The sequence below is a fragment of the Doryrhamphus excisus genome, chromosome 4 (assembly GCF_030265055.1).
Source record: "Doryrhamphus excisus isolate RoL2022-K1 chromosome 4, RoL_Dexc_1.0, whole genome shotgun sequence".
Lineage (NCBI taxonomy): Eukaryota > Metazoa > Chordata > Actinopteri > Syngnathiformes > Syngnathidae > Doryrhamphus > Doryrhamphus excisus.
This window is the reverse complement of record NC_080469.1, coordinates 5,682,721-5,710,555: the sequence shown is the minus strand read 5'-3', so window position 1 is coordinate 5,710,555 and position 27,835 is coordinate 5,682,721. Positions and strand designations below refer to the sequence as shown.

Below are 27,835 nucleotides of genomic sequence, written 5' to 3'. Positions count from 1 at the left end.
ACCCCCGCAAACAGAGCTGATATTGGAAGTTATATTCAGCTCTTCTTCTCTTTATTAATGATGTCGAGGTATTGTTACTGTCAACATAGAATATTGTACGAAGCATCCAAGTACTGCTTATTGTATTTCTTCTTTTTGCCATCACTTACTTCAAGAAAAGTATCACAAAAACTAAGAACAAGAAAAATGTAAACTGTAGGGGAATTCATCAAATTTGAGGCATGGTTTTCCACAACATTTAGTGTCTGATCTAAAAGATCTATCCAGACAGCAAAGACAAGGTTATTTGTCTGTGCAGAATGGGGTATATTCATGGTTAACTTTCCACAAGGGGAAAAGACGTCTCTGTCATGTCCTCGGTGAATGCAGGCAGGCAAACACCGGCTCCCCTTTCCTTCATTGCGCTCATGCAATCACCAGTCAGAGCTCAGCCAGGATGCATTCACAGCTTTCAATAAAGTTGGATATGTACTGTATACAGTATAATCTTTTTTAAAAAGGTGCATTTTTCCCACTTAGGTGTTGATAAATTGTAATACTAATACCTCAAGATGTGTTTCAGTCTTGTTTAGATTCTGTACAGATATTGATGACTGCAAAGCAAATGTTTACATTAAGTGGTCAGCACAATTTACAGGTTGAAAGGCCTTAAACTTTATTATACCATTACCATGTAGTTATAAGCTGACATGAGAAGCTCATTGTTGTGTTCATAATAGTCATATTTACAACTAAATTCAAATGACGATGTTGCATGTAGGGGCCACACAGCTAGGAGACCTGGGTTCGATTCCCCCGTCGGGCATCTCTATGTGGAGTTTGCATGTTCTGGACTCCGTTTACCTCCCACATTCTAAAAACATGCTAGGTTAATTGGCGACTCCAAATTGTCCATAGGTATGAATGTGAGTGTGAATGGTTGTTTGTCTATATGTGCCCTGTGATTGGCTGGAGACCAGTCTTGCCAGAAGACAGCTGGGATAGGCTCCAGCAGGCCCGCGACCCTTGTGTGGATAAGCAGTAGAAAATGAATGAATGAATGAATGTTGCATGTACTGCTGTGAGTTTCACAAAACTCTTTAAAAATGAGGGTTCTAGTTTCAGCACCATGGACAGTTGTCACATGTAGTCAATCGTTTCATTCTGGCACCAAGCCTGCTTATGCAAATGAAACTTTGTCATTACAGTTTTGCAGGCATCTCAAGCAGTTTGTGTGTGTGTGTGTGTGTGTGTGAATCGTGGCTCTTATAATGAAGAGGGAGCTAAATGTAATATAATTCTAATACTTTAGTTTGTCCCCATCTCTGAGGTTGGCTATTTCAGCCCTCCCAATAAACACGGTGCATCATGGTGGTACCCCAGACGCACCCTCTGGGTATATTAAACATTAATGTCTCGGGTGGAATTTGTATGTGTGGAACACATGGTGCAGTTGTGTGTACATATTATTGGCCAAATGTTTGTTTGATTTTAGACAGCCGATGCGAGCCATAGCTGTTTTAAAGTGTTAGGGATAAGAAATAAAGATCAACATTCGCAAGAATTCTGCTTTGACTTGCCAAGACGGCAGCTTGTACTTCATCCCTGCAAAAATGCACAGAAGGCAGGCTTCCATCATGACTTGGGAAATTCAAGTTGATTTAGCTTGTTTACATAAAAGTTTGTTGGAAGTGGCTTGGAATTGGAACAGGACTTGGAAGGTTAACTTGAGGTAACACTCATTGGACACAAGATTAGGCACAAAAGGTGTATTTGTACCATCTCAAAGAAGGTGTTAGCACTGGTTGGTCGCCACAAAGTAGGCATGGTCGGGGAGGAGTTTGCCCAATCTGAGAGTTTGGGCCAAGAATTCACCCTGTACACAACTTAAGATGTATGGAAGGTTTTATGAAAAGAAATGTACTGTAGTGCCCCATTGGGAGCCAATATAACTTTAAAAGCCCTTGAAATGTGCAGTATAGGGCTCCTAACTAATGCCTGGACTCTTTGTTATAGTTATTATACTTCTATTCACCATAAAAGACCTTCATTTGAAAAGATGTTTAGTTACATTTCTTTTCTTGTACAGCAATGTGCTTTTTTTCCCCTTCCATGCAGATTTGAATACATTTGCATGAAAAATAGCTTACAGCTCATTGTGGCAGCAGGTCCAATGTTATGAAAGCCACATTTAGCTTGTTTACTGTTTATTCCTACTTTTAAGTCATCTTCTAATCAAGCCATCTGGTGTTTATGGACTGATAAAAGGTATGGGATATTTAATAGAGATATACAATATAAATATATGTATCAGCTGTATAGGAATAAAGTACATTTATTGTTATTCCTGCAGAGATTTTGATTAAAAATATTGCAGTGAGAGTCATCAGCGGTAATCATACCTGAGACCAAAGCACATCTCACGCACACACAGCTGTGTGTGAAGTGAGATTTCCCCCAAAACAAACCCACGCCGGGATGATTCAGACTAATGACAGACGTTTCTTGTGGAGGTGTGATGTCTGCTTGGCTGAGGAGGAGGAATACGTTTAGCAAACTAACCTACAAGGATCTCAGGACTGAAAGACTGCAGTTAAAAAGTATGTGGTAAAATCAATGTGGGACTTGGGTGTTTCATAATAAGGTTGCTTCCCACACGCAACTCAGGTTTTCTGCTGGTTGTCTCATGATGACGCGCTAAGGAGGCTGATTAATGCTACTTCTAGCACTTGGATGAAACTGTCCAGTAAAGTGAGAGTTGCATTTCACCCCGAGGTAGATGTGCTTGTTTGCACAATACGTACAACGTGATGCTCTTTGTGGCCCTGAATGATTGTTGCTCATTTCATCAGGCGAGTGATTGTCGCCTATAGATCACTAAGGACGCATTTTGCTGCAAAGGAAAAAGAAATCAAAGTCATTGCTTTGTTAACCTCCGCACCTCTGTTTTAAATTGAGGTCAGCACTGATTGACAACATCATTAACTCCGCAAAGCAATTGATATTAGACGATTACGTAGTCCTTCACTTAAAGCCAAGATCAAATTAAGCTGTCTGTTATAAACAAATCATGTGAGTCCGTCTATGTTGGGGCAAACTTTTCAAGGCCATGTTGCAAAGGCACCGGTGAATCAGCTGACACCAATTTTCTGATAATGAAAATCTGACACTCCAGGCTGTGAAAAGAGATGATTTTAGTAATCAGATGGATGCTGTTAAAAAAAACCCAAAAACAACAACAACCTTGAAATTAAACATGATGCTTGGAATGTTGTAATTTATACATAGAACATGTTTGTGCAGGAAAAAAAAACTATAATAATCTGCAGTAACTAAACAGTAAATCAGATTTACACAGACAGGATTATGCCTTGGTTACCTTTGTTGACTTAAAGTTGCTTCTTGCAGTGCATACAAATATATATTCTAATATATACAACTAGAGGTCAAGACTCAATGATTCCTAACCAACTGTCAAAATTTCAGTCCCATGTTAGGGAATAATAGGGATAACTCGATTAATTTGATTTAAAAAAATAATAATAATAATAATAATTATTTCAGTTTTGGGGCGGCACGGTTGTGTAGTGGTTAGCACGCAGACCTCACAGCTAGGAAACCAGGGTTCAATTCCACCCTCGGCCATCTCTGTGTGGTGTTTGCATGTTCTCCCCGTGCATGCGTGGGTTTTCTCCTGGTACTCCGGTTTCCTCCCACATTCCAAAAACATGCTAGGTTAATTGGCGACTCCAAATTGTCCATAGGTATGAATGTGAGTGTGAATGGTTGTTTGTCTATATGTGCCCTGTGATTGGCTGGCGACCAGTCCAGGGTGTACTCCGCCTCTTGCTCGAAGGCAGCTTGGATAGGTTCCACCCCACCCTTGTGACCCTTGTGAGGAAAAAGCGGTAGAAAATGAATGAATGAGTGAATTTCAGTTTTGTGGTTGAATGTGGCCACATATGAGTTAAAAAACATACATAAGAAAATTGTATGTATTTATTTACCTAAATTAAATACAATACAAACAAATGGCAAATAAAAAAAACATTGATGTTACTGTAATGTTAGAATGCTGGAACAAGCTTTTATTGCAGGTTTGAATTCCATATATCACAACAGGCACAGTAATCCATAAGAAAAATCCTTAATACAAACAGAGGCTACTTTTGCGGTTGTTACCCATGCAAAGCTGAAACTCAAATCTGAACCGTTGACGTAATTTCCTGTCTGCCTGTCTTTCAGGTACCCTAGGAAACACATTTATAGTTAAACACATGACCATGAGTTGTAATATGTTTTCATTCATTCATTAATTTTCTACCACTTATCCTCACAAGGGTCATGGGCGTGCTGGAGCCTATCCCAGCTGTCTTCGGACGAGAGGCAGGGTACACCCTGGACTGGTTGCCGGCCAATCACATGGCAACCATCATTCCTCCCACATAATGTGGGAGGAAAGTGGAGTACCATGCACGGGGGGAACATGTAAACGCCACCCAGAGAGAGTGGAATCGAACTTGAGTCTCCTAGCTGTGTGGCCTGTGCGCTAACTACTCACCACCGTAATACCAGCCTGTAATATGTTTTAAATGGCTTATTTTTTGTTATTATGTCTACGAGGGCATTACGAGTGTAAAGGTGACTATAGGGTTGTTACCTTATGTCTTGAGGACTCTAAACTGTATTTAGAAGGTTGTAAGAAGGTTTTCTATGCTATAACTACACAAATACTCAATTTATAAATAAGGAATCCGACTGAAAATTCATTCTTTCTGAGGCACTTATTCCACATGTCTGCTTTTACTTTATTTTTGGCTTCCTTAGTTTTCACATTTGTATTTTCTGCTCTTATTTTGGTTTTCTGTTTCCTGTTTAGCATGATGTGTAGCTGCTTCGTGGTGGCTGGAAAGGTAATGCAGCGGTACTTGTTTCTCATTAGTAGTCGGAGCTGAAATTTAAGCAGAGAGAGCAAAAGGCGCAACATTTTGCAGTCATTACAAATTCAATATTTGCAATCTGAATACAAAAGTTGGAAATAATTGCAGACTCGCAGAAAAAAAAAACAATCCAATATTAGCAGTCGACGTATATCGGTATATGCATTTATTGAAATCTGAGGGGCTGATATCAATAAAGCAATTTAAAACTGGATTATTTTGGCTCAGATACAGCCACGCCTCTCTCTCTCTCCTTCCACTGCTATCGCCAGCAGAGCGAAGTAAGAAAAGTAAGAAATTCAATTCAGTCTTGTTTTGTTGCAGGAAAGTACGCTAAGTTGAAGGCTGACAAGCTTTTAGCATAACATTGGCTTGCTTGCTGTTACTGCATGTTACATTATATACTGTGGAAACATTTCAGTATTTACTTAAGTTTTCATTCAAATTCTATGAGATGCTTCTGAGTCTAGGAACTATTTTCTATTGGTTTAGTTAGATAAACATGCTTTAGGCAGTTAAACCAAATTAAGTGTTTGTATTATTCAATATCTTTACGCCAGCCTTAACATTGTGAATATTGATTATCGCCTTCCTTAACTACTAATAATCAGTGTCAGTCCTGAAAAACCCACATCGATTGATCTCTATCCAATATGATCCGATATCTCATCCTTATGCCAACATCAGTCGGATGATATTATCGTACATCTCTCACAGAAAACATACTCTAATATATCATAGGATATCATCAAAGGTCAAATGAGTAAAGGTTTTATTTGTACTCAAACAACCCAGCTCATTCCTCCTACTAGCGTAGACTTGGCAGTGTGATGTCTTTCGATGTTCTCCTCGCATTCCCTCAAAAGCAGCAGCCAACAACCGTGGGAGCCAACAATGAGTTAATATATTTGCCCTATACGAAAGACTTGACTTTGCTATTTGAAGTTTGTAATGTCTCATCCACTGAAACATTTCCAGTGTGCAATAACTTCAGGGAAGCACATCGAGTTTTGGTGTCAGGCAAGCTGAAAGATTGGCTCACAGCTTTACAGCACAATTCAACAATCCATCTACGGAGAGAAATGTATTATAGAAGAGGCAGCGAAACCAATGTGTCCACTGACAGGGGCCTCAATCGAGTGTAATGCAATTCGCCGCCGTGATACGTGGCGAAGTGCGCGAGGGTATGTGTGGCTCTCACCCGCTCACACACTGCTGTTGCGTTCACTCGCTCTGCCAGCATTGCAGAACAGAACGCACCCGGCTCACTTCTCCTTCTGGCAGCTGTTGAAAGGCATTGGGGCAAAATGGAAGGAATCACTAACTGCAGTCCGAGCAGATGTGGTGATTTTAAGGACATCGGGTAATCACACCTGGCATCACAGACTCATATTATACCGTTATATTCAAAGGTAGATTTTTCCAGGACGTTGAAGACAATTTGTTCTCTTTTCACTGAACATGGTATTTTTGCTGAAATATGTATATATCAAATTCTTTCCAAAAATCTGAATCCCATCCAGAGTGTCATACCGTCACAGCACACATATCAGTCAGCAATCACATGACCTGGATTCCCTCGGATGAAGTTCCCGTTCACTCAGTCAGTGATTCTACTGCTTTAATGGGATTTGACAGCTTATCTACCACTTTGTGAACATTCTGGCTTCACAGACAAGAATTAATAATGTAACTTACCGTAAAAAAAAAAAGTCTGCCTAACATGTTGTTGTTGTTTTTCTTCAGAGTAGACATTCATTTTTTAACTCAGCTGGAAGCAGTTCCTGTGTGTTTATGACTTCATTTGCCGATGATTGATTTAATTAGGATTATTAGGTTAATACGACTGAGCTCTTCCATACAGGCTAACACTTTATATGAAGGTGCTTGTAATAGGCAGCAATCACATTTAGTAAGCCTCTTATTATATTAATAAGATTATATATTAAATGTGTATTAGCATTAATAAGCTCCTATTAAAGAATGTATTTTATTCTGATTAATAATGCTTTATAAATGATAACAAATCCTGGTATTATGTATATATTAACAGTTAACAATGCTGCTCTGCAGCTACCTGTCTAAAATGGGAACACTGCCTAATTAGTTAGATTAATAGATTAATAAAGTCATTATTATGCAATTATTAACCTTTTATAATGCTGCTCTGTTGGAAAAGTGCCTTATTTGGATTAATGAAGAAAATATGTTGCACTTATTAACAGTTAAATCAATAACATATGATGTATTATTATTATTAATAATATTATAATACCTGTAATCGTATTAATATTCCTAGATTATGATTAACTCGAATTACTACTTGTGAATCAGATGTTTACATGACGCATATGTGAAAGGACAGACAGATTTGTATATTACATGTATGTGAATAAACAAACCAAATTGTATGTGCTTGTGTGCATATGAATAAACAAACAGATTCCATTTCCATTCAACCATTTTTTGTACGTGAATGGACAGCCTTGTTAATGTGTGTATGTGAATGGACAAACATGTTTGCATTATATATATGGAGAATGGCAGTTGCTCATTAGGTGTGCATGTTAATGGCCATACCAATGTTTACATTCTGTATAAAGTATACAGATGTCTATATAATGTATATGTGAATGGATTGACGTATAATAGTGAATTGGTATTAATTGGCATATGTTGTGAATGGACAAACATATGTATATTTATTTGTGTGTTAACGGACAGACAGAGATTGAAACTATTTTTATGTGCATCCACATATATTTATAGTGTATGTGAATGGACAAATGTATGTTTACATTATGTATATGTGGATAGACAGTTGTTCATTGTGAGTGAATGTGAACGGACATAAATTACATGGTGTATGAATATTAATGGACACATGGTAACATGAGGGTTTGTGAATGGACAAACATATGTTTATATGTGTTTGCTAGTGGACAGACTAAAATTGTAATTGTCTATAGATATCTATTTATATACAGTGTATGAGAATGGACAAATTTGTGTTTACTTTATGTACTGTATATGTGGATGGACAGTTGTAGATAATGTGTGTATGTAAACGAGCACACCTATATTACTATATTATGTGTTTACCAATACATACAGGCATATTTTTATATAATGCACAGTTTATGTGAATGGGCAGATGTTTATATTATGTGTGTATGTGATTGTACAGATGTTTGTAAGAGGTTTATTTATAATGCCTAATTAACATGTGTATCATGTGAAGCCACACCTCTCTGTTATGATGGCAGATGGAGCCACAATAGCATCCCCAAAATCTGATGCTCTCTTAGAACTTTATTAATGGCCTGAACACATAAATAGCAGTTGAATTGTAACACCATATACTGTATGCATAATCCAATCATAAACACATCAGGGTGCGCTCTGCGCTTTAGTTAGCATTACCTTCTGCTTGCCCAATTGTGGCAAATTAGAGAAAGTTGTATCCACACCCAGAGGTGGTTGGTTCAATTCCCGATTTGAGCTCAAACTACCAATTTACTCTTACTTTCATTCTACATTTTTGCATATTTCCACAGCATTTCAGTCAAGCTTCAGCCTTTGAATGGCTCCTGTGTTTATCCTGAATTTGGATTTTCATAGCATTTCAGTTTCGTTTCAGCATTCCACAATGATGATGCAATGTCTGCTGACATGTAGTTTCAAATAAAAAAATTTTAAGATTAAGATTTTTAATAATTCGACAGCACGTATTCATGTGATCATGACTCTGCACAACTACTGTATGTACTGCTGTTACTCACGAGAACTTTCATTCATTCATTTTTTACCGAGGGTGCTGGAGCCTATCCCAGCTGTCTTCGGATGGACAATTTGGAGTCACCAATTAACCTAGCATGATTTTGGAATGTGGGAGGAAAACGGAGTACCCGGAGAAAACCCACGCATGCACGGGGAGAACATGCAAACTCCACACAGAGATGGCTCAGGGTGGGATTGAACTGGGGCCTCCTACCTGTGAGGTCTGTGCGCTAACCACTCTACCACCGTGCAAGAACTTGTGTTGCTCAATTTGTGCTTGGTGGAGCAAGACCCAGAGGAGTCAAACAGGTGGAAGTTCGAGTCAGTGTGTTGTTAGTAAGGCTGTTGGGGTTGTTGGAAATAATATTAGTATGAGCTCTGAGGTATTAAAAAACAAATTCCAAGTTGTAGAATAAATGAGAAGTCCAGAGGATAATGCAGCTGTCTGCCAGGAGGGAAAAATCCCAATCCTACTCTTATTTTTTTTCAACTAAGGATACATTAAAATACACACTTCATAACTTTTTATAAACATTCATTATTTTCTTTGGTCAAAACTGCTTACTCTCCATAGGAGTTTTGTACGCTCAAAAGTGCTTTTTCACATGCGATTTCAGACGGTTTAAATGTGTTACAATTATGCCCTGAAGTTGCTCTATATGAAAAATGTCAGAAGATAACTAGTGTTATGATTCACTTCTACAAAATTAGAACTGAATGATTTTAAAGGTTAACCCAAAATGGCTATAAATCCTTATAAAATATCCCCATTGCAAGTACATCAAGTATTACATTTGCTCACCAGTGCTTTCTACTTAATGTTAATGTAAGCACCCCTGTGTTAATAATAGCTGCTATTGTGTTGGGTTCAAATGTGTTCCCTGGCATGGAACATAGAGCACAAGAGCAGAGGCCTCTGCCAACAGTGGTGAGTGAACATTTATGATTTTAATAGGTAAAATGAGAAAAACTAACCAATCTTACATAAGCACAACATAGAACATGAATCTGATTAGATTTTGTCTGAATGTGTGAAATTGGATTTTGCGTGCTAGTTAAATTGCTGTCAAATTCTTCTGCATCAGATTCAGATGAATCTTTATTTGCTATGACAACCTCCGACCTTGCATACACAATAGATTCGCAATTTCATGGGGTATAATGGATTTATGGGCGCCCGTCCATCATGTCCACTGCGTTTGTTGTTCATAGAACACAAGGAAAAGCTTTAAATGTATCACGTTCACATTTTTCATGTTTGCAACTCTCAACATGAATAAAACATTGCTTTGTTCAGTAGTTCAAGTACAATTTTGTTAATGGAAACAGGGCGGAGATTAGCTATTTTAGCAACATGTCAAAATATTAGACACAGCTCTGAGTATGATGCAGTGTAATCCTAAGACACTGCAAACTACAACCAGAATAATAAATATATTGTTTTTGAATATCAAATAAAAATGTGTATTAGATGGTGGTCATTCACGGCAATTAATACCTATGTGTGTGTGTTTTTATGTGTGTGTGAATTTTTGGCTAATGACTTTTGGTCATTTAACCCTTCATTTTTTGCCCCATGACAAAAAAAATCATCATCTTTAGCACCCAACTGACACATTAAAAGCAATTTTCATATTATTTTACTTTTAAATTGTTAAAAAAAATTACAAATAACAAAAAGAATAAAAAACTGTTGAGGGCTTTCGTCAAACCTGCACCTGCTAACTTAAAAAGGCAGCAGCTGTACCATTACACCGACAAAAATGTTTTTTTTTTCCCTCATTCATTATTGGTAAGTCGGTGAATTTATAATTCTTATTGTGCTCCGTGCTGTCAATCAGCCTGACAAAAAAAAGGCAGTGTCAGATTACTCATCTCTCTCTTTTTTCTCTCCTGCCTCAGGCTGACTTGCTGCTTCATGCCTCACGGCAGCAATACTCATTTGCTGAGAATATGCCCCCTTGCACAAAACTTTTGGCTCCCTATGGCTCAAGGAGTCCTATGCACAGTGTGTGTTCTGGAAAGGGTGGAAGGTGGATATCAGTATTGTAGTATTCTCTTTGATGGTGTCCAAAGTGTGGCCCATGAGTCAATTGCAGTGCGTAGCTAGTTTTTTTATTGGCCTACAGCATCCATTGTAGAAATAATATTCATTCATTTTCTACCGCTTTTCCTCACAAGGGTCGCGGGGCGTGCTGGAGCCTATCCCAGCTGTCTTCAGGCGAGAGGCGGGGTACACCCTGGACTGGTGGCCAGCCAATCACAGGGCACATATACACAAACAACCATTCACACTCACATTCATACCTATGGACAATTTGGAGTCGCTAATTAACCTAGCATGTTTTTGGAATGTGGGAGGAAACCCACGCATGCACGGTGAAAACATGCAAACTCCACACAGAGATGGCCGAGGGTGGGATTGAACCTTGGTCTCCTAGCTGTGAGGTCTGCGAATTAACCACTCATCCGTCGTGCAGCCCTAGAAATAATATTGAACCACAAAAAATAAAAATAGAACAAGAAGGAAAACAGTAAAGGGAAGAAGCTGTATAATATAAACAATATAATATATAATAAATATATAATTATAATAAACGCAGTTTTTAAAATGAATTAATCATGATTAATCACCATGAAATACGGCCATTTTTATTGTATTTTAATGAAAGTAAGATGAATGACTGGGCAGCGTTATATACTGTATATACTTCCACATTAAGAGTTACAAAGTGAGTGATAAGAATATCCACTTATTGTTTATCCAGTCCACACATGCACGTATAAAGACATTGTGATGTTTGGAGTGCCCGTGAATGCATCTTGCGGTCTGTCTAAATCCGATGAATTAAATAAACAGACTAGATATTAGGAAAAATACTTAAAACTAGTGAAATGATCTGTTTATGCATCGACTTACTTTTAATAAAAAATCAAATTCATCTTACAAGTAGGCCAAAAAGTCTTTAGATAAAAAGTGTACTGGTTCCAGGAATATACACGTACGTATATCTTAACTCGTGCTATTAAAATCCCGATCAGAAGTGCTCATTTGATAAGATGGTAAATTGTGTTTCGCTTGTATAATGCTGTTCCACCTCCAAGGCACTCAAAGCGTTTTGACACTGTTAGCACATTTACCTCCTGATGACGCAGCATCAGGACCAACTGGGGATTCACTATCTTGCCCAAAGATACTATACTTTCACATGATCACAGGAGGATCAAACCCACAACATTCAGGTTGGGGGGCGGGGGGGAATAACCACTTTACCGTCTGAACCATGCCACCCCATCATCAATATGTTTTTTTTCTTGAAGCAGTTGCTTTAGAAAAAATAGTATTAGTATTATTAGTATTAGTCAACAAAAATGGTTTACCCCAGGCTTGACTCCGGTCCTGATGCAGTCCGGTTAGCTACAAAGTGCCGGAGACGGTGCTGCACCGCACGGAGCTATAGTGGGAGCCTACAATAGGGATTTCAACCTCAATCGCAACAAAGCCGCGACGGATTGAGTGTGAGCCCGGGGGTACAGTATGTCATTCACAGTATGCTGTTTAAACATTGTCCTTTAGTACTTCTTATATGACGCATCCTGTGGATGTTGTAGAACAGGGGTGGGCAAACTACGGCCCGGGGGCCACATCCGGCCCGCCAAGTGTTTCAATATGGCCCGCCTGTTTTTTCCAAAGTATTTCATTTAAACTCAACATACAACCTGGCATCGTGGCTTGAGCCAACTTTTATCAATTTCGTTATTTGATGTGGTCTGTTGTTTACAAAATGCTCCTGGAAAAAGGAGCACAAGCACAATAATAATAATAATAATAATAATAATAATAATAATAATAATAATAATAATAATAATAATAATAATAATAATAATAATAATAATAATAATAATAATAATAATAATAATAATAATAATAATAATAATAATAATAATAATAATGTTGTCAATAATGATAATAATACTACTATTATATTAATATTGTTGTTAATAATATTAATATAATAATGGTAGTAATATTACAAAATACTCCTGGAAAAAGGAGCACAAGCACAATAATAGTAATACAAATAATAATAATAATAAAAAATAATAATGTTGTTGTCAATAATGATAATAATACTACTATTATATTAATATTGTTGTTAATAATATTAATATAATAATGGTAGTAATATTATTATTATTAACAAAATAATAGTAATAATAATATAATAACATTACTATAACTAATAATAATAATAATTCTAATAAAATAACAATAATAATAATAATAATACATTTATAACACACTTTACATCAAATAAATGATTTCAAAGTGCACATATAGCAGATTCCATGACACTTTTACATGTAAAATATATGTAGAATATAGGTGTAAAAATGGACTGTTACGTGTAAAATAATACATAATCCCCCCCGTCAATTTTGTTAAATCAATGCGGCCCGCGAGTCAAAAAGTTTGCCCACCCCTGTTGTAGAATCTTATAACATTTTATTTGTTGGGAAATCAGAAATAACTTGAGAGTTATTTGCACAATTTGAACATTTATGAACTAAACTGGATTCCAAAATTAAGACTGTACGATAAGGTCAATAAGTAAATAAGCCTTAAAACCAGGCAAATCTGCATCTTTTGATTTTGAGTATGCTGCCCTCAGTGGAAGGGTTTGGACACCCCTGTCTTTGAGCCTTATAGCGACCGCATCTGACCTCACCTAATTTGTGTGTGATGCGTATAGTCACAGGTGGAGGCAAAGGAGGACTTCATTTGTGTGGTTTCAATCAGGATTCCAGTGCGCTCATTTCAACCCAAAGAAATGCATCAGCCGTTTTGTTGAAGGACAATTTTTGCCTCACCAAACCTATCTGAGAGGCGTGTAATACACTCTGATCATTGAAGTGTTTCGCCAATAAGCATGTAGAATGTACCACATTTGACTGAGCAGACATCACGCAAATAAGAAGCCTTAGCTCGTTTTGCTGGCCAAGAAATGAGAATAAATTTGGTCTATCACAGAAGAAAAACAATAGTGTTTACAGAATGTGAGGCAGCTCATCCAGGCAGAATTAGATGTGCTATGACTGAGCGGAATTTAAACAGACCTCAGATTTCAGGCTTTTGTCTCTTCAACTCTCCATTCTCTTCATACTCCCACTCTGTTTCAGCGTAGAGGTTTGTGTGTGTTTTTTTTCTTCTTCAATAACAATCGCTTCTAGACATTTTTTTCCTGAGTAGAAAATAAACAACAACAACAAAAATCAGTTTGCATTGAGTATTATAGGTAGGGGTCAGATGTGTTGGTTGTGTTGTTTTTGACAGAAACACAATACCAAAGTAAAGCAAATGGACAGTTGAATGCAAATCAGAACAAAGGTGCAAAATGAAAAAGCTAATTTTATTCCAGTACTGGAAATTTTATATATATCAAAAATATAAATAGTAACTGGAGTTGAAATTGAAACTATAGAGTAAATCCGTCGATCCATCCATAGCACTTACGGCAGGGGTCTCAAACTTAATTTACCTGGGGGCCACTGGAGCTAGGGTCTGGGTAAGGGTGGGCCGCATCAGGTTTTCCAAAAAAAAAAACAAAAAAAAAAAACGCATTTATTAAAAACAGAAAAATGAATAAACTATGCTTTGGTTCTGATTTTCTACAAGAAAAGCTCTGATAAAACATTCCACTGTTCTCAAATATATTACTTTTTATTTTTCTACACAAAATAAGATGAAAAATAAATAAACAAATCAAGAATAAAGAAAATCAATCAATCAGTAATAAATAAATAAATATAATAATAATAAAACGGCAAATAATAAAAACTTAAACCACATATAGTTGGTGGGTAGACATTATTTTTTTCAGATTAAAATGAACAAAGCATTATTAGAGCCCTGTAGACATGACAAAACACGACTATAGTCACATTTATACTCTTTTTATTTACAACATATTGCGCAACTGCAGGGTCTTGAGACACATGCTAACTCGCAAACTAGAGAGCTAGCGACCTAAATGGTAGCCTTCAAGTTATTTCCTTTAAACTTAAAAAGCCAAAAACTTACCACTTCCACACGGATAGGGAGGATAACTATTAACAGTTATTTAACTTTTAACATGAACATTAATCAAACGTAATAATTTTTTTCTGGGTACATGATACCATACAGCATCCATATCAAACTTAAACTTTCATATCAAGGCGGGGGCCTCAAACTAGTGTCCTGCGGGCCACATTTGGCCCGCGGGCCGCATGTTTGAGACCCCTTAAAGGGGACCTATTGGGCTTTTTCCCCTTTTTTGGCCTATAATTGTTGTTAAACAATGCCATAGTTTCATTGTTTCAAATAATGAGGTTTGCAAGTGAGCCGGAACGGCTCTGAATGCTCAGTTTCATTGAGTTTTTTCAAATACTGGCTGCCCGTGACATCCTTACATGGGTACACCAGGTTCCGCTGTACTGCATTTTGTTGTTTATGTTTTTATCCAATGAACCCCATCCTACCCTGGAGGCAATGAAAGAATGCATCTAATTTTGCATTGTGGATCCCTTTCTGTCACTTAGGTGTCACATTCATCTGTATGAAACAGACACATACATTACATGAATCCAATGAAAATGTGCCTGAAGAAAAGTGCAGGGATTCTGGAGAGCATTCCTTGGGGAAACAAACCAGGATGGCTGAGATTAGCCTCAGAGCGAGGAGCGCAGACATCTCATCAATTTGAGATCAGTACGTTTTATTGATCTTGCAACCCATGCATGTTTGACAGGAGTGAGACCTCTGTGGTTTTGTGGAGCTCAGTCAATCCCAATTTCCATAGAGCCCATAGGTGTGTGCTTACCAATCTGGAGGGCCAGGGAGTCCATGTGCTTGCAATGGCGTAGTATCCCTATTTCCTTTTGCAATCATTTCAAATATATTTCATTTATTATTGATCCACTGAAATGTAGGAGGTCTTTAAGAAGACAATTATTGTACATTATTTGTTACGACTGTAATAGTCGTGGTATTTGTTCCGCTGCAGAGCATTTTGTTACACACTGACTTTTGTAATAGAAAAGCTTTTTGTCTTAACTCTATTTAGTCTGTTCAGTGTTTCTTTTTTCTTTCATGATTCAGCACTTCAACATGTGATTGCATTAATGAAGGGAAACTCGATTCACTTTACCGACCCAATTTCATATAGTCACTCGTCACAAACAAGCACCGTCTCAGTGAATCGGGTGCTCAATTCATTCGGGTCACCTGTCACAAAGCGCATGCACAGCAACATCAAGTTCAGCAGCTGAGCTGTAGATGCTGGAAGAGCACCAGTGAGTCTGTGAAACTCGAGTCTTCGTCAAGTACCCGTGAGTCGGAGCAACCGTGAGTCAGTTCAAGTTCTAATCCTGTGACATCTCCTTTACTTCAGAGCTACTACTAGTCATTTAAATATTGTGCCACTCATGAGTCAGTTGAGGAAACGGTAGCTTTTTCCTTGGCTGGAGCCGATTACGAGCTATCTGGGAATTCACAGCGACCTTGTCCACACATTGGATATCGCAGGAGGTCATTACTCAATATAGCAGTCTGACTCACGGTGTCATCTTAGAACTCTAAATTTATCACACAGCAACTTGACTTTCAAAAGGTACCCAGGAAATCTACAATACTATAGTACCATGACAAGTTTAAAATTAAAAGAAACAACTATTTTAATGAGGCGGCACGGCGGTCGAGTGGTTAGCGACCAGGCCAGCTACCAGGCCATCTCTGTGTGGAGTTTGCATGTTCTCCCCGTGCATGCGTGGGTTTTCCACGGGTACTCCGGTTTCCTCCCACATTCCAAAAACATGCTAGGTTAATTGGCGACTCCAAATTGTCCATACGGTATGAATGTGAGTGTGAATGGTTGTTTGTCTATATGTGCCCTGTGATTGGCTGGCGACCAGTCCAGGATGTACCCCGTCTCTCGCATGAAGACAGCTAGGATAGGCTCCAGCATGCACGCCCGTAACCCTCGTTCGGAAAAGCAGTAGAAAATTAATGAATGAACTATTTTAATGTTTTGCTATTGCGTCCGGGGCGGCACGGCGGTCTGGTGGTTAGTGCGCAGACCTCACAGCTAGGAGACCAGGGTTCGGTCCCCGCCCTCGGCCATCTCTGTGTGGAGTTTGCATGTTCTCCCCGTGCATGCGTGGGTTTTCTCCGGGTACTCCGGTTTCCTCCCACATTCCAAAAACATGCTAGGTTAATTGGCCACTCCAAATTGTCCATAGGTATGAATGCGAGTGTGAATGGTTGTTTGTCTATATGTGCCCTGTGATTGGCTGGCGACCAGTCCAGGGTGTACCCCGCCTCTCGCCCGAAGACAGCTGGGATAGGCTCCAGCACCCCCCGCGACCCTCGTGAGGAAAAAGCGGTAGAAAATGAATGAATGAATACTATTGCGTCCAAGCAAAGCATTCTTTGGTGTTTGCTGGGGTGCTGCAATGACGTCAGCTTCCCTCTGGGCTCCTCCGGCTCCCTCTGGTGAACAGAGGCAGCATTGCAGCACCATCCACCCGTCCAGAGGTGGATGTTTGCCTGCTATTTTAAACTTGTGGAAAAGTCAGTGTCAAGTGTACATTGTGCCCCGGGGAGAAACGACTCTCCGTGGCTGGTAACACTACATTCAATCTCTCAAACCACCTACAAGGCAAAATAATGTGAATGGCTGATATGGTGCATTTCAGGTGACATTGTGTTGTGGTCCAGAAAGTAATGTAACTAGTAGTGTAACTAGTTTCTTTTTGCAGTGAGGAACTAAAAGTACCCCAATACTGCGTATAAGCCAGTTCAGTGGCAAATGCAGATACAGATAGCTGATGGAACCCTGACACCAAGCCAAAGAGTTTCTTGTTGAATGTTCTCAACTATGTTACAATATAAAAATAAATCAAAATAAAAAAAAAGTGAAATAATTAATTTTATAAAGGCCAGAAATAATTATCCCTTTTTGCAAAATGCAATGTTCGAAACATGCTATGATAGCAGCCAGGTGCAACACTTACAATTTTTGACCCAATTATGCAAAGTGAACCTTTCTGCTCTGCAAAGGGATCTCATTTGGTTGCTGGTGCGAGTAATGGGGCTGATTGGTACCTTATAGTTGAAGATTACAGGGAGGATCAGGCACTGAATCTTCATCTTTGAGACTGAGCGCTTTCATTAAGTTAATGTTGCCTGAAATTTTACCAGGCCCACAACAAGTAGCGTATATAGAAGGTAAACACATTTCACTGGGACTACCTACACAGTCAAATGACATCCAAATAAATATTCTGCTTTATTTAGATTTTAAATAAACAATGTGTTTGTTATTGTTGTTGAAACATTTTTACATCTTGAAGCTGATCTTAAAATTAACATTACATTAGAAGTGAAAACAAACACAGACCTATTACTAAATTCTAATCTTGTGACATCTCCTTTACATCAGAACTACTAATAATTGTTCGTATACTATGGCGCTCGTGAGACAGTGAGGAAATTTTAGCTCTTTCTTTGACAGGAGCCAATCACAAATTATTTTTCCCATATTGCACTGCGTTGACACCACACTCAAAGGGGCACTGCGATGACGTCAGCCTCCCTCTGGGCTCTGGATTCCCTGTACTCAGGCTCCCCAAAGGAGATGCAGCATTGCAGCAGCATCCATCATTTTCTATGCTACTTGTCCTTGTCCTCCATGTTTTTCTCAAATGAAATGCATTATGGGAAAAAGTTTTTTTTTCTTTTTTAATTTGTGTCAATGTTTGTGTCCTGTATGTCTGAGGTGTTAAGTTGCTATGTGATAAGTTTAATGTTATTTGTAACATGACATCCTGAGTTAGACCACGGGTGGGCAAACTTTTTGACTGGCTGGCCACACTGAGTTAAAAAAATTGACCATGGGGGCCAAATTATACATTTGATACATGCACACAATTTTACGTTTACACTAGAATTATTTGTCTTATTTTAACTGTAAAAGTGTCATGACATCGGCTGTAAGTGATTGTGACCCTCTTTTCAGAAGCACTTTCAACAGATGAAATTTAATTTAACAGTTTTTCTTTTTTTTCAATGTACATGGATAAATGATTTAAGACAATATGAATATGAAGTATAGAACATTGATTATTGAAGAGGCTGTGAACGTCCCTCATTTTTAACTTCCCAGACAGTTTGTAGGTTAAGTTGTGTGTCACATATTTGTGGACCGTTTGTTTGGCACCATGGGTGAGGTAGTTGTCTGGATTGCTACATATGAAAAGCTACTTAAAAGGTTGTGTCGGATTGACTCTTGACTACCTGCAAATCATGTTTTCCAGCTTTTATGTTAACATTTATAGTAAATACTTTGGAAGCCACTGCCGGGCAAGATTCGAACACTTGGCAGGCCGGATGTGGCCCTGAGGCTGTTGTTTGCCCGCCCCTGAGTTAGACTGTTATATTGAGTGATGACCTCCTGCAATTTCCAGAGGGTTGACAAGCTTGTTGTGGTGTTTTGTTGTAGCTTATGATTGGCTCTTGTAAAATAAAGAGCTGCCAGACATGTACGCACCAAAATATGAAATTTCATGATGTGGACACGTGCAGCTTGTGCATTTGCGTGGTTTATATACAGCTTATACAACAGAATTAACAGTGTTTCTTCTACTTCTGCTTCATTGTGATGCAAACATTTTGCTGTTGCCCCCTGCAGAGCGGAGAAAGTACTGCATAAATGAACACCATTAACACCATGGTTCACATGATTTGGGCCAAATGTAAAGATTTGGAGGGCACGTGGGCTGCTCACTGAGGGGCAACTGATTTAGCCATCTGACACGTGTGACTCATTAACACAATACATACACACACATCATTGTCATCATTGGGTTGGTGTATTGTTGCACCTAGAAAATGTGACACATCACAGACACGGCCCACATAGTTGTTTGGTAATGACAAGGGGTTGTTACATCTCACAGCTGCCCACACACACACACACACACACACACACACACACACACACACACACGGACACATTTGAGTCATCTTTACTCAACTTCTGCGCCTTACAGTTTGATGCATTTTAACAACACCTTTAATTGAATAAAGCAGCTACAGTATTACCGACTGTTTAATGGGGGTATCAGCATTAAAGTCGTGTACCAGATTACCACCTTGCTTGGATTTTTACACTGTTTTGCTTTAGAGAATATTGCAATGAAACAAACATTGTTGAAAGTTCACCTCGATGTAATAGCTTCACAGCAACCTCTTTCCACGCAGCTGCTCAAAATTCCAAGAGTACCTTGTTATGTAAATAGCTCGCACAATGGACATATAACAAATGGTACCCCTTGTTTTCCTGACCGTGTTTCCACCCACACATGCGGTAAATACCCTGTTGATATTAAACATGGTATGGGAAAACAACAATTTCAACACAAACAGAACACCCACATAAAGCGGTAGGCAATATGTAGTAATGACTCCGCATGCATGTGTGTGCTGAAGGCCTGTCCGCAATGATTCCCTGCTTTCCTTGTAGTGCACACTGGGATTGGCTCCAGCCATTGGGCATGGATGAGATTTACAGTGCAGCACAATGAGAACAGATGTTTATTGTCATTGTGTGAGACTAAGACAAGTGTGTTTGCTTGTTATGCAGTCAAGCACAAGAAAATGGGAGCAGTGTGGTTGCAACCCGTGCGAAACCACAATATGAAGCATATGGAAGTACATTGTGGAGACAGTTACAAAAGACTGTAATGACTTTACGATCTGAGCCATTGGACTATTAACATTATATTCCTTGCACCGCAATGTGAGAAAATGCTTGGCAATTTGTCGAAAAAAAACTGTATTTGTACTCCAACACGAACTAGTCGATCAAAACAGCCGCAATGGTTGTAAATGAAGCAGCTCCAGGCCTTCACCTTGTTAGCCTCACGTAACATCTGTAGACGTGCAGGTTGTATTCTCGCTGACTTTTTGAATCACTCATGAATTTCCCTCAGGCCTTTTTGCAATTAGCTCTCATGTGAGGTCCAAAGGGAAGTGTGCAAGACTTCTAGCCATGAATGAAATGAAAGGCCTTCTTCAAATACTGTTGTGTCAACTCCTGTTCCTTAGCGGACTTTAGCTTGGCACTGAAGCAGACTCTATTTCACACCCTTGACTTCCCGTTTGAGGGTCTCACCGGGGAGTTGGCTCAAGTCTGGTGGACAACCTCAGACATTAGTTATATGTCCCGCTTTTTAGTACAAGGTCACAGGGACACGAGTGTCTTTGCAGAAAGTGCAAGTCACATTTCTGTACCTTAAAATAAAATTGCACATGCATACCTTACTTTATCACATTATTAATAGTATTATTATACTATTACAATATTCAACAGTATTAATTGGTCCTGTACCCTAGAAACCGCCCATGAATGATACGGGAAAAGGCCGAAATGATACTGTGTCAAAGCCCAGGGCATTGATATTGGACAAACCATGTCCAATATCAGCCCCCGTAGCTGTCCACTCAGAGCGCACTGCTCTGGTATCGTGCCCGTGAAACAACCAATCAGAGAACAGCGTGAACACACAGCGTTTGTTTTGCTGCCGTCTGTGCTCTGTCAACATACATTCATTCATTTTCTACCGCTTTTTCCTCACGAGGGTCGCGGGGGTGCTGGAGCCTATCCCAGCTGTCTTCGGGCGAGAGGCGGGGTACACCCTGGACTGGTCGCCAGCCAATCACAGGGCACATATAGACAAACAACCATTCACACTCACATTCATACCTATGGACAATATGGAGTGGCTAATTAACCTGTTAACCTGTTTTTGGAATGTGGGAGGAAACCGGAGTACCAGGAGAAAACTCACACATGCACAGGGAGAACATGCAAACTCCACACAGAGATGCCCGAGGGTGGAATTAAACCCTGGTCTCCTAGCTGTGAGGTCTGTGCGCTAACCACCAGACCGCCGTGCCACCCCTCTGTCAACATGTCAGCGGTTAAATAGTAAATAGTGAATAGTATAGTAAATATTAGTATAATAGTAAATATTAAATAGTATGTGATAATAAGCTCATGATTAAATAGTATGTGATAATAAGATCACGTGTGCCAGTATCAGCCCGAGACTGACAGTTGGGGGCATGATACCTGGCCTGATACCAGACAAACCATGTTATAACCTATAAGTATATACTTAAGTTATATATGTTTCAAAAGATGAATTCTCAAATATAGAATGTTCCAAGTAACCAACATGTTTTTGGTGTACGTAAGCAAGAATTGGTTGAGCTGATATTTTTGTCATTTTCACTTGAGTTGGTTGGAGCCAAGACTACAGGCTATTTCTAATTAGTCTTATGGAAATGACTGATATGAAGGATTTAGCAACGTTCCAAATGATGACTCTAGAGCCAGGATTCAGCAGGATGGGATCTTGTAGGATTATTGCTGGTAGGTGCTTGATTAAATGCAAAGTTGCATGTAAGTGGAGTTGTAATGCACATGTTTTAGAGTTCATACACGGATAGCTTTTTTAACCTGGAAACTACAACACAATAAAACAATTTGAATGAGAGTGATATACACAGAGAACCTTTCCAGGAGAAAATCAATTGCCTTAGGTAGGCATAATTATCAATATGTGCCGGGTTTCCTCCCACATTCCAAAAACATGCTAGCTTAATTGGTGACTCCAAATTGTCCATAGGTATGAATGTGAGTGTGAATGGTTGTTTGTCTATATGTGCCCTGTGATTGGCTGGCCACCAGTCTAGGGTGTACCCCGCCTCTCGCCTGAAGACAGCTGGGATAGGCTCCAGCATACCTGTGACCCTCGTGAGGATAAGCGGTACAGAAAATGGATGGATTGATGGATGGAATGGCTTTTTCTCTTTCCATGCTTCCAGGAGGGAGGAGTTCTGTATTAAACATTAAATGTATTGAACATTAAATTATGTATAATTATATAAATATATACATATATACAGGCATGAACTATTAAATTCTATATATCATATTACAGTATGTATTATACAAAGGTGAGGGACATGCAAATTCCTCAGCAAATGAACATGGTATGGTATCGTCAATTTATATAATAGTTATGTGTCACGTTCGGGCTTGATTGCTTTACGGTTCCAACCCCAGAGTGCAGAGAACAGGACCAAAATGCAGGTAAAACGTTGAATTTAATGAACTAATGTCAGCCGCAAGATAACAGACAGCACAACAGAAAGAGCACACACCTGAACTAAATAGGGAGTATGAAATTAGAGGCAGGTGCGTGAAATAAGCAGGGATAAGGAAAACGGAAGGGAACAAGAAAGGAAGTAGTTACAAAATAAGGGCATGGACACCGGAAGAGAGGCAAAAAAGGAAACTAAAGAAGCTGTGACATCATAACAGTTATGCAGGCAAAACTATCCATCCATCCATTTTCTATGCTGCTCATCCTTTTTCTTTTAATATTTTGACTTATTTTTCAGTTTTGGTTTTATTGTTTTTAAATGTTACTTTATTTCCAGAGTATTCTGTGGGCCAATTTAAAAAAAAACAAAAAAACAACAATCAACAAATGGTCCTCAGGCTGCACTTTTGACTTTGATTCCAGAACTCCTATTAGATCTGGTTTTGAAGATAAGAACAAGAACACAGATTGTGGGGGACAGATGTCCTCTCAACATCATTGTTACGATGAATGCATCTTGCTTTGACTACCTGCATGCTCTTACATCAGAAGCCTTCATTTCTACCTAACTATGACCTCATTCCGTAGGATGCATGAGAACACTAAGTAAAGTAAAGACTGAATAGAAATGGCAGAACACGAAACCTGCATGTTTACTTTTTAAATTATGCATAATAATCACAACTTGCCATTGTAAGGTGTTTCTGGTGCAGACAGTAGGCGACCAATCATAAACCCACAAAATTTGCCTCACAGTTAGCACGCACAATCAAATATGTTATTTAAAGATACAGTAGACACTTGGACAAACATTTCCTTCTGCCCAAATAGTCACATCGTGTCCAAATTAAGCTGTTATTTTTCTTTTTCTCATTTTAAGAATACTCTTACCCTCCACTTACCCCTGTTCATTTGAAGTCCGGTTGGCCTGGCATTCTGAGGAAGCCATTAAACATTCCAGAGGCTCCTGTGGCTTGTGTCCATACTAAACATCTCATTGCCCCATGAAATGAGATCAGTGGCCTAATTTGAACCGAGGTTCTCCAGCACCGTGAGGAGAGACGAGCCAATAGGCAGATCTCTTCCTCTGGTATGAGGTTCACTTACTTCAATTGACATAGAGTAATAAATGATGAATTAGATTGTATGCACTGGACACTGCTCCATTTGTGTCTTTGTGAAAGCTGAGAGAACAAAAAAAATAGCAGTGATTTTGTACAATATTAAAACGTAAAAATCACATGGATGATGCACACTTGGATGACTTATTTTTTTAAAGATGGTTTGGTTCTCAGACTTTGATGTAAGCCACATTTTAGTATAAGTTGGAACTACTGTATACCGAAATTAACTGCTGAGACACTCACTCTGTCCACACAACACATGAAGGACATAGAAAATACAAAAATATAAAAAGAATATATACAAGAATTAAATGTACTTCTTAAAATGTACCAGTCTCTTTGTGACAGCACGCAGAATCTACAACCCCTCTCGCATTCATTATCATTCAATAATCGTTATCCTTAATGATGGTTGACCAAAAGAGCGGCCATTATTGGTGGGTGTTTCTCCTCTCTCTGCTTCTGACCTTTTTATGATGCTCATTTTCAATTCCATGTCTATAGCTTTCCTTTTCTTTGGCTCACTGTTGCTAGGGAGACATATGGAAGTCCAAAATGTTCACGAGCAATCAAGCATACCATGTGTGCACGTTCTAGTTCTCACATGAGCTAAAATTATGTTTTTTATTTCCTTATGGGTGCATGTTCATAATGACAAAATATTGGTAATAAATTCACTTGGTAATAAATTATACATATGAAGTAAAAAATTGGGGCCAGTGGTTAGCTCGCAGACCACACAGCTAGGACACCCGGGTTCGATTCCCCGCTCGGTCATCTCTGTGTGGAGTTTGCATGTTCTCCCCGTGCATGTGTGGGTTTTCTCCGGGTACTCCGGTTTCCTCCCACATTCCAAAAACATGCTAGGTTAATTGGTGACTCCAAATTGTCCATAGGTATGAATGTGAGTGTGAATGGTTGTTTGTCTATATGTGCCCTGTGATTGGCTGGCGACCAGTCCAGGGTGTACCCCGCCTCTCGCCCGAAGACAGCTGGGATAGGCTCCAGCACCCCCGCAACCCTCGTGAGGATAAGTGGTGGAAAATGAATGAATGAATATATATATATATACATATATACAGGCATGAACTATTAAATTATATGTATTATATTACAGTATGTATTATACAAAGGTGAGGGACATGCAAATTCCTCAGTAAATGAATGTGGTATGGTATCGTCGATCCATATAATAGTTATGCAGTCAAAACTATCCATCCATCCATCCATTTTCTATGCTGCTCATCCTTTTTCTTTTAATATTTTGACTTATTTTTCAGTTTTGGTTTTGTTGTTTTTAAATGTTACTTTATTTCAAGAGTATTCTGTGGGCCAATTTAAAAAAAAACAAAACAACAATCCTAGTTCGCAAATGGTCCCCAGGCTGCACTTTTGACATGGTTGCAGAACTCCTATTAGATCTGGCTATGGACTCCAAATTGTCCATAGGTATGAATGTGAGTGTGAATGGTTGTTTGTCTATATGTGCCCTGTGATTGGCTGGCGACCAGTCCAGGGTGTACCCCGCCTCTCGCACGGTGTGAGCAGGGATAGGCTCCAGCACGCCCACGACCCTCATGAGGATAAGCGGTTTAGAAAATGAATGAATGAATGAAATTGCAGAATGCCAGCATATCATGTGCCTTTAACTACATTGGAAGGCAAACCTGGAAACCCCATGCATACAATTCACGCTTGTATTGTTTTGCATGTATACTCTTGTGTAGTATGTGAAATCGTTCTTTTGACACCCACGTATCCCCATGTGATGCATTTACATTATGTGTTCCACATGAGTTAGTGGTTGCATCATGGGTGAGGTAGGCATTTCGGTTGATTTGCGTGTACATGTGAAGCTTCAGGCAGTGCCACACATAACAGCAGAGCCCAGTCTTGATAGGAGTGTCAAAACTGACATCTTTGTTATTACTATTATACACATTACATTGCATTTGTCATCATTCACCGTTAGCCTTAGAACGTAACTTCTGTAAAAATGGGGATCTAGTGAAAGGAAGACCGGTGAACCTGTAAGAATTAAAGTGGTGCAGGAACTTTGTCTGACTAAAACACTGATTGCTTTACATCCTTTTACAGTCACATAACCATGTGTGCTAAAAAAGAAAAAATTAAGAGGTGGTTACTTACAAGCAAGACCTGTGCAGCTAATGTGATTGTTGAAGGCACTAGATTAATAGTCAACCCTTAATCTTCTTACCAGTGTACTACCACCAGCACTGGAACTTGTCATTTAGTCAGTGTCTATGTTTATGTGTAATGTTTATTTTGTGTCTCAATAGTACAGAACACATCTGACTTTTGTCCTAAAAAGAGTAAGTGAGCCATCCTGTTTTGTCAGGTTCACCAAATATTTGCACAGGGACAAGGGAGACTATTCTCCAAGGTGACCTCCAGAGACATGCTGCCAAGTTTCTCAAGGTGATATTTGAGCACCTACGTACTGTATATGACAAGCACACAGGCTGACTGAAAGTCATTTATCTTAATAAAGTGCACCATCAAAGTGATGTGGCTGCAGAGTAACTAGCTAGGCATTGAGAGGAGAGGAGTGCACGGTGCCATGGGAAAGCCTCTTGACTGTAAACAAAATGTTCTCTGAATAGACAACGTGTCTACCTGTTGGCAACATCTTGAAAGAAAAGCTCCTTTTGTACAAAGGTAGTACATCTTTTCACTGAAATGCTCTACTGAGACCTATATTTTCTACACAATTACCTCCATCTAGTTCATCATACAGTGACTTTCTGAAGGAAAATACCATCATCATCATATCAACAGCCGTACAAGGAATGATGCATTTCAGCAGTTTGTCCATTAGAAACACCATGTAGTTGGCACAGCAGTGAACAAACAAGGACAATAGTGTCGCCCACAGAGGCTAACAATTCATTGTGATGAGGAATTCCAAGGGGAAAATACAGTTAACAACTAATCTCTTGCAAGTGCCATGCAAAATCACAACGTCTGGATGAAAGCCACTATGATTAGAATACTGAGTGAGTGATGAGTGATGCACGGAGAGAAAGATGTACCGGGTGTTACCTGTGGCTCTTCATGCTACCAGCTGCTTCATCTCCTTTAATATCTAAGACAGCCCTGTCAATTCAGTGCCAAATATTCCCCTAAGTGGGGGCACAATGGTTTTTCCTGTTAGCGCTTCTACTGCAGCTGCTTCACAATAAAATCCCTTCGACTGTTTGCCATTAATTGCAAGCTATAAAGCTGACGTGATTGTAATTAGCATAATTGATGTGGGCATAACTAGCATGGCCACAATACGGACTCATTTTACCTTTAAATTGTCAGTTGACTGCTAATTGCTGTACTGGCTCATTAGGGTTGCGAGCATGCTGGAGCCTATCCCAGCTGTCTTTGGGCAAGAGGCAAGGGTTAGACCCTGGACTGGTCACCAGCCAATCACAGGGCACATATAGACAAACAACCATTCACACTCACATTCATACCTATGGACAATTATGGAGTCGCCAATTAACCTAGCATGTTTTTGGAATGTGGGAGGAAACCGGAGTACCCGGAGAAAACCCACGCATGCAAGGGGAGAACATGCAAACTCCACACAGTGATGCCCAAGTCTTCTATACAAATGTTATTTCATGTCCAGAGGGCTGTAATAATATCAAAACCCATATTTACAAGGTCATAAACAAGTTTTCTTCGCTCTAACTACAAAAACATTAAATTTATAAATAAGGAATTCTTACTGAATTTGGGTCAGCTTGGGTTGGGAACCAATGAAATGTGATAAGCAAGGGATTA

General features: G+C 39.1%; 1 protein-coding gene across 5 annotated transcripts in view; it reads left to right on the top strand.

Moving 5' to 3' along the window:
- Window positions 1-27,835, top strand: part of LOC131128202 (leucine-rich repeat transmembrane neuronal protein 4) — an 83,732-nt gene that overhangs the window by 21,528 nt on the left and 34,369 nt on the right. The gene's annotated exons all lie outside the window — the stretch shown is intronic.